Source organism: Watersipora subatra, chromosome 7 (genome assembly GCF_963576615.1).
Source record: "Watersipora subatra chromosome 7, tzWatSuba1.1, whole genome shotgun sequence".
In the NCBI taxonomy this organism is placed as follows: domain Eukaryota; kingdom Metazoa; phylum Bryozoa; class Gymnolaemata; order Cheilostomatida; family Watersiporidae; genus Watersipora; species Watersipora subatra.
In genome coordinates this window covers 34465474-34481636 of record NC_088714.1, presented here as the reverse complement: position 1 = coordinate 34481636, position 16163 = coordinate 34465474, and positions in this window count along the sequence as shown.

Sequence of the window (16163 nt, the reverse complement as noted above, 5' to 3'; positions counted from 1 at the left end):
TAGGCACCTGAGGATTATACTTTGTCGGCGATATTTGTCAGACAATGTCTCAGTTTGTAGACTATAAAACAGTCTCTGTAAAATACTAAGTCAGGGAGGTAATAGCTTATTATTTACCTAAACCCAGTAATAGAAGAGTATGGTGCATAATGTCAAAACATTTATGAAGTTGTCTCCCCTCGTAACATTAATTAAGTGCTTCACACTGATTTATTTTTAGCAAGAATGTTGAAAGTGGTAAAATTAAAATGATTTGAATAATAGGACAACATAATGTACGCTCAGCACAAAGTATGTGAGTGTTTAAAAGCTGCTCGGTTTCCTATAAAATACCGAACTAGTAATACAAGTTACAACGCAAGCATGCCGCTGTTATACTCTAAAGTAAACTAGCGATCATTTAAACGCATGATTATACTGTTACACACCCTCTCGGCAGGCTCACAGATCCCTGACTCTATATGCATAGTTAACACAGATAAAGGAGTTCCCTGGTACTCAAACAAGTGTGTCTATTGGCTCTTTTCACTCTTCTGCCTTTCTTGGCCAATCAGAATGGTGATAGAGAGAAACACCGCCTACTCCGCCATCACAATCCATAAGGAGGTAATGTTGTGTCGTACACCTTTTCATTTGTCAGCACTATGAACGTATTATGTTTGAATATCTCTATGGTTTATAGCTGATTCATATTGCTCTATGATTTGAGTTGTGAATAGCAACAGACAGAAAAATTTTTTATTGATGCTATGATATATGATTATCATAGATATAATTTTTTTCCGCACAAATTTTTGTTACATACAAAACTAAAGATCCATTCTATTGGTTGATCAGACGGATTGTACGGTATTCTTAAAAGTTATCTCCCTCTGTCAATTACTCGTTTTCATGCCATATCATTGACCAATGCAGCTTTTTTGGGAAGCCATTTTGAGTTTTACTAAATTTATTGCTGATTATTTTATAAATTCTTTTTTACGAAAGTCTAGTTAAGTGATTGCATGTCAGAGCGCACAGGAGAGACAGCAGTTTGTGGACAGATGCATCTGTTGTTACCACCAAGGGCTTTTTAAGGAATCGAACCAGAACTAGTTGTTCACAGATTACACACTTTAGCCTATTAAGTCTTGGCTGCTCCCTATGAGCGACAAGAAACATAACATATTATGAAAGAATTAATTTCATGCTTTCTACGTTGTCGCTGAAAAAGGATTGTTAGAATACAGACAGTTGGCACCGTCATCATAGACAGTCAATTGGGTCAGTGATGGCCATTCTATTGAATTATGGTCTTCATATTGACTGACTCCATCCAGTCTACTGTTTACCAAGTATCTAGTCTTATTTTCTGCCAGCTCAGGTTTTTTTTCCTACATCTTTAAACCTGAGTCTAGAATTACCTTGATTATTCGTTTCCAAGCAGAGTTAAAGGTAAAAAATGGCCTAAAGAAGTAGATGTCCTTGACTATGCAACGAACATGTTCAGTAGGTCGTAGATTTCTCAGAATTAGTGACCAAATCTGTCATTGGTGCCAGAGTTGACCTCCATTTGTGATCTTACTTTTCCTAGAATCTTTCATTTTGTAGTTTTAGTTTTGTAGCCTCTGAACAATTTAGCAACTTGCTTTCTTGGGAGTTGCTATGCTTTTGCATGTCCTGTTGGGACAAAATGTCCTTTTAGCATTACTGCCAGGTTTGTAGTAATCAATTCAGTGCAGTATTTTTATTGATTTTGTAGTTTGGAGGGAGCTGTGATGGAGTATTAGCCACCTCTGGTCATTCAATCTCAAGCTATGATAGCAAAATATCTGAGAACATATATGGAGTCATCCCAAGTTACTCAGAAGCACTGCTCATGAGTTCATACACTTTAAATGGTGAGACAACTTCTAAATTAAAATAACCTTTTTCGTATTTTGATTTATTCTCAACACGCTGAACATATAGGGAAAAACGGTTTTTGTGCATGATTATCAAACAGGGTGGTGGAATTAGCTTTCTTTTTCCGTATATTTCAAAATCTCATTGAGAAACTATCGTTTTAATTTTTTAATTTTTAGGCCTGATTCTATAATAGCAAATCTCGCTTTGCCATTGTGTGTGCGTTTGTCTTGGTCCACGTAAACACTATGCTCTTTTACATTTCTTGGCCAATTTAATACAAACCTAACACACATATGCTCTATGCTTTCCCAAGATTGCTAAGAATGTTTAATCTCAAAACTCCATCTGGTTTTTGAGCCAATTAAACATCCACCTGTGGACGGCTCTCTGGCTTCTATATATCTCAAATATATATAAATCTCAGTGTTTGTCTGTCTGCGTGTCCAATCATAGCGATAAAGTCTTAGGAATGAAAAATCCGTTTTCCGCTGAATTTCAACTCGGAATCTCCATTTCTGCAGACAGATGTTTATTTACTTCACTACGCTGTCTAACTGGCTATATTATAGAATAAATTGAGCACATACGGTAAATTTCGGTGTCCAAGTCGAAAAGTTGACACTCAATTTCAAGCTTAAAAATCTATCCTCGACTTATACAATGATCAAATTTTCCATGACACGAATTCTAAAAAAATTCAACATCAAACAAACCATCGCATATTAAAATTACACGCTATGACATATAGGGATTTATTTATAACATAGTAAACTACTAGTAATCCTACTCAACATGAGATGGAACAAGCACAAAGCCCCATTCTTCACCATTCAAATTGTCATCGCTAGGATACCTTTCTGGAATAACTTTTTTTTTCTTCGAGTTTATTGTTTTTTCGTATTATCTACCTACAAGCCCACACTTTGGTAATCCATTTAACACATCCGCTATCGTGCATCCATCCATTTTCTTCTACATGAATCACAATTCCTGACAGAAGTCTGTTTTGCAGCATTGTTTTTCTGTTAGAAGCTTACGTATTATCAACGGTGGCAGTTTTGTTCTATCTCGAGCTACGATAGCAAAATATCTGAGAACATTGTCAAAAACTTTTCATGAAGGAATATCATTATTATAACTTGCATGGTTTACTCATATTATGATCTCAGGCTGTTTTCGTTTTAATTAACTCGCTGCTAAATCTTAAAATTTTTATTTTTATCAGAATAAAACACAGAATTGTGCAAATAACAAATATAAAATTGCTAAAGCTCCATGGAAGCCTCTTGAATTATAAAAAAGATCGAAATAGACAGTGCCAATGCGATGGAGAAGTATTGTTTTTTGTGCCTTATGGTCTTCACTAGAACTGTCATCTCTCGTTCTTTTGTTAATTGTTGTATGTATTGCCAATGACACAAAAAATATGGGTGTTTTTGCTGATGGAGTTTTTGAAGGCCATTTCTTCACCACGCATCACCCGCTTCTGATGCCGACTGAACTATATGCGATCAAATAATTTGAGCCAGAGAAAGTGATCGACTTATACGACAGGTCCATGTCAGAACCAAGATTTTCAAATCAAACCTTAGACCTCTACTTATAGGCTGCGTCAACTTATACACCGGAGTTTACGGTACTCATTACACCTGCCAATATTTCATGGCTTCACATTTAACACTTCAGCTAGTGTTATGCGTGAAGCCATACCAAAAGCAAAATATGTGCCCAAACCTGATGAAAAATGCTTAAACTCATATGGCCTACAGGACTATTGCAATCAGCATAAAGCTGTAGTTGGCACTGCAGCCAGTACAGTATGAATTACACAGAAATAAACACAGTACACAAAAATAAATGAAAACTTTCATTTAAAAGTTAGAATGAAAGATTTTGTATATGCTGATTAAAAATAAATTTTCTGTGCAAAAACTCTTTTTATTACTCGTGCGACGCCGGCTATTCACCTAGTAAGTCTATAACTACAAGTAACTGTCATAAATAAATATATGCATGTAAATAAAAATAACCATTCTGAAGAAATTACATCTTATTTTTCGTTATTTTAACTTTGCGTCGATTAGGTTTGCATGCGAGTAATTCCATGTTCTTCAATGATAAAATGTTATAACAAACTTTTTTTTATTTCAAGTGTCTATTTATGAAAGCGTGACCCCACCTGCAAATGTGCTAGATAAAAATTAAATGCCCTGAACTAGGCTCATGAGACATTTCAGATAGTTTTTGCTGAATTTGCTGAAATATCTGGAATCGCTGGCGTGAGAAGCTGCTAGATAATATAAATAACTGTTAAGGAGAATAAGAGTGGGCAGATAATTGGGTCAACACTCTTATAGCTTCAGATAATTGGGTCAATACTCTTATAGCTTCAGATAATTGGGTCAATACTTTTATAGCTTCAGATAATTGGGTCAACACTCTTATAGCTTCAGATAATTGGGTCAACACTCTTATAGCTTCAGATAATTGGGTCAATACTCTTATAGCTTCAGATAATTGGTTCAATACTCTTATAGCTTCAGTTAATTGGGTCAATACTCTTATAGCTTCAGATAATTGGGTCAACACTCTCATCGCTTCAAATAATTGGGTCAATACTCTTATAGCTTCAGATAATTGGGTCAACACTCTCATCGCTTCAGATAATTGGGTCAACACTCTTATAGCTTCAGATAATTGGGTCAATACTCTTATAGCTTCAGATAATTGGGTCAATACTCTCATTGCTTCAGAGCATTTGTGCTTTACATGAAAGATGCACAAACCTCTGCTTAAAAACATTCACTGACGAAATAGTCTGCACATGAGAATTGTCTGCACATGTAGGGAGAATCATTTTATATAGTAGGCGCTGCTACAACGTAAATAATCCTTCCTCAGAATGTTTAGGTTTTAGTGATTTAAAATTATATGAACAGTAGAATACATGTAAATTGCCTAATCCGTTCCAAGATCTTCCCAAAATTGCTTCTTTGGCTCTTCAAAAATAAGAAAATTAAACATAACTTCATTTAAAAACTGTAGAGTAACTGTAGAGTAACTGTAGAATAACTGTAGAGTAACTGTAGAGTAACTGTAGAGTAACTGTAGAGTAACTGTAGAGTAACTGTAGAGTAACTGTAGAGTGACTGTAGAGTGACTGTAGAGTAACTGTAGAGTGACTGTAGAGTAACTGTAGTGTAACTGTAGAGTAACTGTAGAGTGACTGTAGAGTGACTGTAGAGTAACTGTGGTATTATTAATTTGTATTAACAACTTTTCTTTTTTTCTCATTTTTTTCACTTGGTTTAGGCTCCCTGATTATGGTAATTTTACATTAAGTAAAATGCTTTCAATGTCAACTTATTTTCTATGTCAATATATGTCAACTTATGTCAATTTTTTTACTTAGTAAAAAAATTGTGTATGTCTAAAATAAAGCAAAACAAAAATATATATTAACTATAATTTGATCAATGCTTGCCTGTTCGTCCATTCGTCCGTTTGTCCAAAGCCAGGGTTAGAGGTTAGCGCAAAGATGAAGCTCAGCGGAAGGCTATGCCAGTTGATATTTTATATGTATTATATTACCTTTAAAAGTACTTGCACTAACTGTATATTGACAAAGGAAGTAATTTTTAATAATCATTTTCTATTTTTATTAACTGCGTAAAGACTCATTGACATCAACGATAATGGGGGCTGTATATCGTTGATGTCAACAATATACAGCCCCCACATGGGGGCTGTATATCGTTGTTGACATGAACTAATTTGTCATTTTAGCCATTTTTAAAAATAATTGAGTTGGGCTCAAAAATGTATTGTCAATGCGAAACGCTTTTGAAACGAATAGCGGTGCTACGAGCAACAGACTGTGGAATTCCTGTTCAAGCCAGGCTGTGTGACAGGTTCAGCAAGTGGCAGTATGAACTATGCGCTGTACTATGCACTGCCAGTCCAAAGCAAATTCTAAATGTCATAAAAGTTTTAATGTTGTAAATAGCACTGCTTATGGGAGCCAAAATGGATTTATTTTCTCTGAAACTATTTGTAAGCATCTTGTGTGATATTGTTCATGTCTACTGCTATTGAGGCATCATAGCTGCCGTATCATATTCTCTAACGGTGTTTTTAGCTCAAAGTTAAATAGTATAAATTGTTTCATTTATTTTCGCTGTGATTATTTTTTAGGCACCCGCATTCCTTCAACTATTACGATCTCAAACAGAAAGCGACTCGCTCGAACTGGAACGTATGACACTATTCAATCACAAGCCAGTTTAATCAGCGCTATCCAATCTTGTGATCAGGTCATGACCTCAACAAGACGTAAGAATTCCAATAAACTTAAACCACCCCAGAAAACTCTGCTCATGTCTAAAACAGTGGACAATTTACGATATTTACAGCTGTCTGGTGGGCATTGCAACCCACTCCCTCGATCACTTAGCTTACACTCAGCTATATCTGAAAGACCAGAAACCTCATTATGCTTGGAAACAGTTCCTATGTTAGGGAAAAAGCGGCGTAAATCTGCACACCCTCTATTAATTACTCAGAGATACAACAGTTCGTCAAATGTTGTAAATTCTATAAAACAGATGTTAACTCCAACACAACGTTCAAAAACTTTTCATGAAGGAATATCATTATTATAACTTGCATGGTTTACTCATATTATGATCTCAGGCTGCTTTCCTTTTAATTAACTCGCTGCTAAATCTTAAAATTTTTATTTTTATCAGAATAAAACACAGAATTGTGCAAATAACAAATATAAAATTGCTAAAGCTCCACGGATGCCTTTTGAATTATAAAAAACATCGAAATAGACAGTCAAACCGTTATTTGTGATACATTTTTATTAAGTAAATTTTCCAAAACCCCAGTAAACATAGTAAAGCAGGAACATAAACTTATCTTTCAGCCTTTTCCTTTAGAGGGTGGGCTACTCAAACTAAGATATTTTATAGTCAGAAATTTATGCTGAATTCAATTATAATGTTTCTACACCTATGTGTTTGCACATTTCTGAGCTAGAGAGCACTTTTGAAATGGGAAAGGGCAACTCCAAGTTTGCTTGCAAAACCTTACATATCAGGCAAAGAAAACTATTTTATAATCTCGAAAATTAATAAATGCTTTTATTTGAGATTAGGTGAGTCAACTCTCAGTATTTCTTAATCCATGCCAAGGATGCAGCAAGACTGCTTGTTTCACTGTCTTGATCAGTCTGTGAATGAAACCCTAGTCAGAGTGACTAAACTTCAATATGAGACGGCGAAACAGTATTCAAACAGATGGTTGATATTGGAAGAAAAGAGCATTCAGTGTGAAATTGCTCAAAAAGTGCTAAGCATTGAGAACTTTGATGAGAGTTCAGATTTGTTACGTCATTTTGACTGTTATAAAAAGTATTGTAATAAACTCGTTATGGAAAGAGCTGAGAAAAGACATGAGAAGAGACAGAAAGAATGTGATACAGCAGAAGAGGTGAGGTTAGATATTTATAGCTTTACAAATTCATGATGATTACTCCATGATGATGGTACTTTGGTGGAAGAAAAAGAAAAAATTTTCATTTTTGTCTGCACATTTTGTGAGCAGCAAAACTAACTCGTTGCAGTTTACATGACGTGTTATAGCCTACTATTTGAACATAAATGTATAGATAAATTACATGTATGATACTTTCTTGGTTTTTGCATATGACCTCACAAACTACGCTAGATATGGCACGCTGTACTATGCAGAGATGACTAATCTGAAAGTATTACATAGCATTGGGAGGCTCTTATGAAGAAGGGGTATTTTACTTATCAATCAAGACATCACTGTCCATTCAGCTCTATCGCTTGTGATCAATCTATTGAGCTAACAGTAAAAAGAGACTCAAAGTCTCACGGTGGAATCATAGGGTTTACCAGGAATCATCCGCCTCTCAACGCTGGACTCTATCTCAACTGGAACGAACAGCTGTACATACAGACATGAAGAAGATGCCAGTGCTTGGTGATCCGGATGCAGCAAGTTATGAGATGTATGAAAAGGCATGGAAGGCTGATGAGGAAATGAGGGAAGTCATGAAAGACTCATAACAGCAAGAATAAATCCATTTGCGTTTCAAACCACCAAACTAGTACATATTACCAGTGGTGCAAAAGCCTCCATTGAAGTGAAGCAGGATCTTGAAATGGCAAATGTGATAGGAGAGAAACAGCTTTCAGAATTTGTCCAGAAGCGATTAAGCACCCAAAAGATTGATTTCAATGCATCCATCAAGTGAAACAAGCTCAAAACCTTCACCACATTACCATCAGCTAAAAAGAAATCAAAAGAAAAAGTCCTAGAGTGTTCGCGCACACTGTTTGAGAATTTGTTAGTGATCAGTCAACAGCGTAACTTGGATTTGAGAAGTGTTATCATTCTCTATTGGCAACATCAGCTGGTCCCTGGCTAACTCTGATGGCTCTATATTGAAAACTGCTCAGTCGGCTCTGATGGCTGCTGTTGAGAAAGATGTTGATGGTCAACCATCAATCTATGTTAACCAGGATCAGCTACCAGTCTTTGACGCTGTTGTGGTTGATGCTATGGCAGAAATTCAGACCCTGAAAGCTCCTCCAACTTTTGGCATAGTTGCAAGTCAGCTTTTGCAACGGATAGTTAGTATTGCAAGCGTGTATCACACATGTCGTGTGGATTTTGTTTGTGACACATGCCCTGATATCAGCATTAAAGGAGGTGAGAGAAGTCGTAGAAGTGTTAAAGGAAGGCAGAAGGTTGCTGTGTTTAGTCCGAACTAATCAGTACCAAAATGGTCTGAATTTTTAGCAGATGGCTCAAACAAGACTGCCCTAGTGAAATTTTTAAAGGATACATGGAGCAAGTCAACTGTGAAGCATAAACTAGATCTTGTAACAGCTTTTTCTGAAGAATGCCATATGATCAGCTATGACCTTGATGGATCAATCTCTGTAAGCCAAATAGATAGTTTGACACCAGACCACGAGGAGGCAGATACGCGCATGTTATCACATATCGCAAAAATAATGGAAGACAAACCCAGCTCAAAAGTTCTAGTCAAGTGCCAGGACACAGATGTTTTCCTAAGCTGTCTATCTCTAATGGATGAGCTGCCATCACAGAAACTCATTTACTGCTGTGGTAAACAGCAGTTGAGATATGTAAACAGGCTGTCTGTCTACCGTCTTCACACCCGAAAGATGCAAAGCACTGCTCGGGCTCCATTCTCCAAGTGGATGCGACAGTGTAAGCGCATTCTATTTCAAAGGGAAGATAACTTCAAGCTGCAAAAGAACAATCCTGAATTCTGTAACTCACTGAAATCAGTGGGAACAGATTTTGAAATTGATGGTGCAATAAGAGAACCTATTGAGACATTCATATGCAGATTATATGGTGAAGAGACAAATTCCATCAATGAAGCACGGTATAAGATCTTCTGTTCATCGTTTTGCACATCACAATCAACCCTACCACCCACACTAGCTGAGTTAAATCTCCATATATCTAGGGCTACCTATCAGGCTGCGATATGGCGAAGAGCCAAGCAAATCCTCATCAATGTTCCATCCCCCCAGCAACATGGATCGTTTATGGAAGGTGGAGAGCTTAAAGCTAGACGTTTGACACAACAACCAGCACCTCCTGATGTGCTCATGGACATGTTTTGTCGATGCAAAACTGGGTACCAGTCTCGTCGCTGTCAGTGCAACAGTACAGATCTTAATTGTACGACCATGTGCAGATGCAGCTGCTGTAGCAATAGAAATAAAGAGGATGGAGATGAAAGTAGTGATGCAGAAGACTCAGATGACTGTGAATTAGAAGGTTATTATTCGAGTGGTATTGTAACCAGAAGTGTGCTTCATGTTTGATTAGAATACATATGTGTCATACCGTATAAAATACTGACTAATTGCGATTTCATTTGCATATTAAAGTACACGGCTCAACGTAATAAGCATTAATGATGAATATATGTATACTAAAATATTATATATACATGATCTGAGTCTTTAAAAATACTTTTCATTTTGTTTTGCAGATCTGTAATGATATAGGAGTTGCGGAATATCAAGGACAAACTGTAAAGCTGCCACAATATCAACCAAATTGGGAATACATAATATTATATAATACAATTCTAATATTATTCTAAAATTTGAAGAATAAATATTTTAGTGTTATCAGAATGGATTACAACTTACAACTAATTATTTAGTATTTATATGCCATTTTCATTATCACATTGTTGGTAGAAGCACATAAAACATTACAGACATTTATCTAATTAAAATAATATATTAATTATATTGCTCGAAAATGAACGATCTGAGAGGTATAGAAACCATATATTTGAAATCAGCTCGAAATTCTGATCTAGTTGCCACTTTCATCACATAGCCCACCTTCAAAAGGAATAGGTAAATCACTTTTTTGACAGCTTTTTGATCTCCTCCTGCTCTACTAATATGAGTCAGCCTTGAAGTCTTTTCCAACATCTGTCCTTCAGATTTAGTTAAGCTCATTAGTTTTTTCAAGCATCGCCATCAATAAACGCAAGTAAAAAGGCTATGAAGTTGGTGCTATCTTTTTAGTTGAGAGTTATTTACCCTCTAAACTTTTCTTCAAAGAAAAGGCAACTAAAACGTATTTAATTAGTGCACAAGATCTGACAGGAGGAAATAATTACCGGTATGCCAACTATGAAAAACCAGCCAAACAGTACGGCGCAACTAGTGCCCTGCGCTGGTGCAACCAAAGATTCGTGCACATTTATTGCTGGTACTGGATTGGCTGGAGCAATCAGTCAATGTTTAGACAAACTGCAGGTGCAAGAAGCTGGCTGAGGCACACTCATAGACTAATGCTTGCAATCTGCTGGTGTCATCATACAATGTTACTTTGAAGAAGCTAAAAATAGGTAGAGAGTTTTGAACTTGCGTTGCTGCGCAAAGGTATAAAGAAGCGCCATCTATAAAGCCTAACATGAACTTATATAGGAGTAGGAGCCTGAACAAAAGGAGTAGTCGTGAACACTGACCGTTGGTTAAGTTGTGACAAAACTGATATAGTAATTGGAGAAACAGGCATAAGTCATAAAAGGTTCAGCCCATTTTGTTTAAGCGAGATCATCTAGTAAGCTGATAATAAACCGTAGTAGCTATGCAGATATATGCAAGTGTTAATACATGTATGTAATGACTGAATGAGTAATTCTAACTGATAAAATCCTTTACAGCCGGTGCAAAAATTGAATCCTTAAAAATAGATAAAAAAGAAATAATAAAAGAATAAAGCTACATAAGTCTAACCCCTACCTAATGTAAGTTAGAGACGTACTATCTCTGTTCCATACTCTACATCTGAGGCTACTCTCGACGAACTTACATTTACTTCTGCAGGGCTCTGAGTTTCCTAAAGATGAACTGACAGCATTCTAAAATTACATCTATTTATCTATATACATAAATCTAAGCATTTGTTGGTTTGTCGTATGTCCAGCGATGTAACACATAAAAAATCGCTTCTCAGTGGAATTGAACTCAGAAAGACCTGTTTTGCAGACATGAGCACTAACAACTGCTCCTCGCGGCCACCTTACTATGAAACAATTGTGGGCATACTTACTACACCTACCAATCTTTAATGGCGATTGTTACAATATACTAGCACGCTTGAACTACTAAAAAAATATGTGCCCAGACTACCCCAAATGCTATAAATACATGTATATGCATATATATATAGCATAACCTTAATTAAACTTATAGAAAATAATAATAATTGGGATAATACCTACTAAATTTCTACTTTAAAAAGGTAAGTACTTCTCATTCAACGTTGTATTGTCTATGAATTGCTACACCTACACTACTTAAAAACATCGGACTTGCCACTGTTCGTGATAGTAAACATGTTCGTTTCCTTCAGCAGCTGAGTTGTTAATTTTTTTCCAGCTACGAGTACTGTAACCCACTAAGACAGAACCAGACTTGCCAACCTGGAGTGGGGAAAGGAGTGAGAGTCTATTTTGGGGGCAATGAAAACGCGAGGATTTGATAAGTGGAGTAAATTTTCATATCGTATAAAAACACCACAGCGAAAGATAATATAACTCTATATGGAAACCACATGTCGTGAAGGTTATTGATAGATGAGAATGCAACATATATGTTTATACAAAGTTGTTTATTAGTAGTATATGATTACTACTTGAAGATTGGGGCAAAAACAGGTTTTCTTGGGTAAAAGGGGCACTTTCGTGGCATGGGGTATTTGCGTGAGTCTCACGCCGAATGCGTGAGATTTGGCAGGTATGTACAGAACTTGCACGGGTACTCCGAGAGTTGCGATAGGCGATGGTGAGAAGAAAGAGAGCAGTTGGTATCAACTTCCTGTCACCGTTTTCGCCATGGCCAGCTGTACGCCGCCTGCTCAAAAGCAGGCACAAGCCGAAGACTGTTTGTTCATACACCTGGCAGAAAAACAAAAAATGTTATCTATCCGCAAGTGTTGCGCTAAACTATCATTGTGTTATTGTTATATCATGTTTGCATTGAATTAACATTATGTTACTGTTATATCATGCTATGTTCTTCATGTTCTGCTATAGCTACATATTATCCACATGCAGCATTTTCTAACATATTTTTCAGTATATATATATTTTCATGCATTCGTTTTCCTTATTGTATCTCATAAAAGGCTAACATGTTGGCATTATGTTTTATTATTGTAAGGTGCTAGTGCTGTATCTGCCTTGACATCATACTGTCTGTGCTGTTATACATATAAATCTTATCGACATAACCACATTACTGTTTGTATATACCATGTTAAAACACTGGCTATAGACGAAGAACTGGTGAGCCATGATTAGTGTTTTAGGAATGTAGAAGTCACCATTCAATAAATGCTGGCGATAGCTAATTATTTTGTAGAAATTTTTAAAGATGCAAAATTATTCAATACTGCTAGTTTGAGGAACTTCAGTTTGCCTAGCAACGTCAATTTCATTACTTATTAGTTCTCTGTACACAAATAAGACAACTCCGATTTGAGTGGTTTGAGACTGATGCATTGTAGACTAGCTGTAAAACATGTTGCAGATTTCCATTGTTCCCCCCAACATTATTGACATGTATGACTGCATATGTGTATACATAGTCTGATCAAGGCAAAACATTTCATTAGAGTGCATATTTGGAGTTGTTTTACAGTATGAAAGACAACTCTCAATAAACCTCTTGCAGTATGTGAATCTGTTCCCGCGGACGGGTAATGCAGCTAGCGTTTTGGGTTTGGGGTCGTGGTGTCACTTGGGGATGCGCATGAGACCTTTTTTGCTCTGAGTGCAGCGAGAGTCTGCAGGCGCGGCGCTCCGGATGAATTAGTTGGCGAGTGCGAAGCGATTGATTGCGAGGCGATTGATTGCGAGGCGATTGATTGCGAGGCGATTGATTGCGAGGCAATTGATTCCGAGGTGATTTATTGCGAGTGCAAGGTGATTGGTTGCGAAGCAAGTGCAAGGGAATTGCAAGGCGAGTGCGAAGCGAATAATTGCGAGGCGGTTAATTGCGAGACGCTTGATATCGAGGCGATTGATTGTGAAGCGAGTGCAAGGCGATTGACAGGCAAGTGCAAGGCGAGTGCGAGCCGATTGATTGCAAGGCGATTGATTGCGAGTGCAAAGCAATTGATTGCGAGGCAAGTGAAAGAGCGCGATTGTTAACTGCTCGGCGGGTAAAGACTGGTTGGCCGAGTCGGGGACTCGGCGGCGTGATCGTCAACTGCAAATATAGACGTGTATGAACGAATACATGAATCTAGGCGTATAAATCTAAAATATTTACTAGATTTTACAAGCATCTAGCTGTAAAACACATTGCAGATTACCAATTTTCTCCCCAACATTATTGACATGTATGACTGCAAATGTGTAGGCATACTCTGATCAGGGCAATTCGGAGTTGTTTTACAGTATGAAAGACAACCCTCAATAAACCTCTTGCTGTAGTTAAATCTGTTCCCATAGGCGGGTAATGCAGCTAGTACATGTATATATACTTATACATGTAAATATAGATGTAATAGCTATATATAGTACTAACTTTTTTATATTTTCAATTGCCTCTCTTTATTTGTCCAATTAGTTCTATTAGTATAATTTCACTTTATCCCGCAATACAATTATGTCAAGCACATATTAGTTTGATCCAAACAGTAATCTGTGTTTTTTCTTAGTCAAGACAAGCTTTAAGCTCCAATCAGCGTCAGATATGTCTAATATAATAGAAGACTCAAAGGCGGTGAACGGGTCAAAAAATAAAGAGATCGTATTATATACACAGTTCAACGTATCAATATTTAATGAAGGCGTAATTGAACAAAAAAGCACACTAAGCCAACAGTAAGCATGCCACGATATAGAATTTCAAGCAGGCTTTTAGTGTTGGATGTTGACAACTTCTTTCATACCAAAAGCCAACTGAAAGCTAGAGTGGGCAAGGTCAAGGTCAAGAAGCTCTTGTCCCACAAAATAAGAGGCCTTGATAATTTTTTTGTTTATATAGTCCACTCATGAATAATTTTGTAGAGTTAGACACCATCTTCTATTAATAGCTAGGAAAATGAGTGACAGAGTTCTTGTGAGATATCAAGTAGAATACATACTTCGCAATCCCTTGATGTCTTGATTACTCATTCATGATTAACTGTAAACACATGAGGTGACTCTTAGTAGAGCTACTAGCGGCTCAGAATACTTCCACAGCTCTACCGACCAATTGGTTTAATTAGCTAAAGACAAATCTGTTTATTAAAATTGCATTTAAAATTTTTGCGGTGTTGTTTTCTTGGTCTGAAAGTCATTGTAGGTTATTTTTAATAACATAGTACTAGACTTGATTCCAAAGGATGCATGCGTATATAGATTCCCATGTAGGATTACCAGATTGGCACTCTGCTCACATGTATTTGGTAATATATGGGACTCGTTATCTTATGCATATTTGCATCCGCTATACATATCGATGTTTCAATAATCTATAATGGCTGCATCATCGAAAAGCCCTTTTATGGAATTTTTATGCTTATCAAATTTTCGATATGAATAACAGATTCATGAAGCTGTAATTTAACACGACTTGCAGGTGTTTTGTGCTAATCTGATTATCATATACGAATTTTATCATTGCTTTAGTATTTGAGAGGCACTAGAATCACACAATCTGAGGATTCATGAGACTGGTGAATTGACCAATCAGCATGTTTAAATGCAAACTTAACATCTTCAACAATTTCATTAAAGATGAGGAAATAAAACCGTCATGATGTTCACCGTTGATACTGGTGACTCATTAAAATGAGAATAGTTGGGATGTCATCATCGGAAAAACTTGGCATCTGATGCTTTGGAACTCAGCAATCACCAGAGCACTGCAACACCTTTTAGACGAGTGGTTTTTAACATGGGTCTGATTGAACTCTAGGAGGCTCGGTGAGTCAGCCTCAGAGATGCAGTGGGAGGTCTTTTGAAGGCAACAGTAGAAGCCACACTGATTTGTAAGGTAATGTCTTTATGAAAAGATAATAGTATTTAACTTGTTGTAAGTTCAGGTGTTGTATTGATTTGGTTCTTTGAACACAGTGATGTTAACTCGATGACCATATAGACATCTGAAAGACATCGAAATCTCGAATATATCCTCTATATACCTGTGTCTACTAACATTGTCTAACTATGACCTGCTGAAGATGTGAGTTACGCATTATATAACAACGATTTTCCAATATTTTGACATTGTATTTATTCTATAATTACCGACAACCAGTAATTGCTCAATATTGTAAAAAATTTTATATGAAAATTTTTATCTCCTACAACTTTGCGTTGTAAGAGATAAATAGAATTTGCGTATTACAGTGAATATTATTGATGCACTTGTCCGCTCATTGTACTGAGGGTACCACTACCATACAACCCACACAAAACTACAATACATAACAGATACCAATCACGGATCTGTTTACACTGCTGCAGCCTCCCGTATGTGATGTTCTGCTTTGGGCAGACCTACCAATGTGTCAGTTATGTCTGCACATTTTAGAATAACAGTAAAATTGTATGTTGAAGAAAATTTAACAGAATAAAAACCATATAAGCGTTCATCGTTGTCAGTGCATATAAACTCATTTGGGCTACAACAGCATATGCTCAGTAATTGTAGAAGAATTACAGTAGG